Source organism: Orycteropus afer, unplaced genomic scaffold (genome assembly GCF_000298275.1).
Source record: "Orycteropus afer afer isolate SDZICR_OR568_19922 unplaced genomic scaffold, OryAfe1.0 scaffold00091, whole genome shotgun sequence".
NCBI classification, from domain to species: Eukaryota; Metazoa; Chordata; class Mammalia; order Tubulidentata; family Orycteropodidae; genus Orycteropus; species Orycteropus afer.
Genome location: NW_006921678.1, coordinates 3,276,343 through 3,277,121, shown reverse-complemented (window position 1 = coordinate 3,277,121; position 779 = coordinate 3,276,343).

The following is a 779-nucleotide window of genomic DNA, read 5'->3' as shown; positions in this document are numbered from 1 at the left end:
TTCCATGAGTAAGGCTGGGTTTACTCAGATGTCGCAGCTCTTTCCCAGTCCTATTTTGCGAGCCTTTTAGCCTAAACGGACTATTCCTAAAGGTGCGTGGTAATGTACCAAACAGTGTTTCTTTGCTATTCATAAGGTTTTCCCTGGCCATTTCTTTGATAAGCAGACGGCCTCTTCCTTCTTACTAGTCTGTCTCAGTCTGTAAGCTGGGTTGTTACCTGTGCACCAGGTACATCTCTCTGGGTTTTACACACCAGAGGCTCAGCCTCAAAACTCACGTCTACATGTCACCACAGTAGGACAAACCGACAGACAAGTTTATCTTGCTGTTGGAAACCTCTCGTATCACCCCCACCTGGGTCCCTGTGGCTGACTGTACCACTGTCTGGCTTCCTGGCTTTTAATCCCCTTTCTCCTGCTCTTCTGGCCCGCTGCTTTGGGCATCCCTGAGTTGTCGCTCCTCACCTGTATCCCTGGGATGACTGCTCTTCTGTCCGGGTTCCTGGCTTTTATCGCCTTTCTCCTGCTCTTCTGGCCTGCTGCTCTGGGCAGGCCTGAGTTTCCTCTCCTCACCTAATCCCTTCAGCTGATTGCTCTTCTCTCTGGCTTCCTGGTTTTAATCCCCTTTCTCCTGCTCTTCCCACCTGCTGCTTTGGGCATCCCTGAGTTTTCTCTCCTCACCTGTAACCCTGGGGCTGACTATGCCTTAGAGAAGAAAAATCAAATCAGTCTTGGAGGAAGTGCAGCCACAATGCCCCTTAGAAGTGAGATGGCAAGAC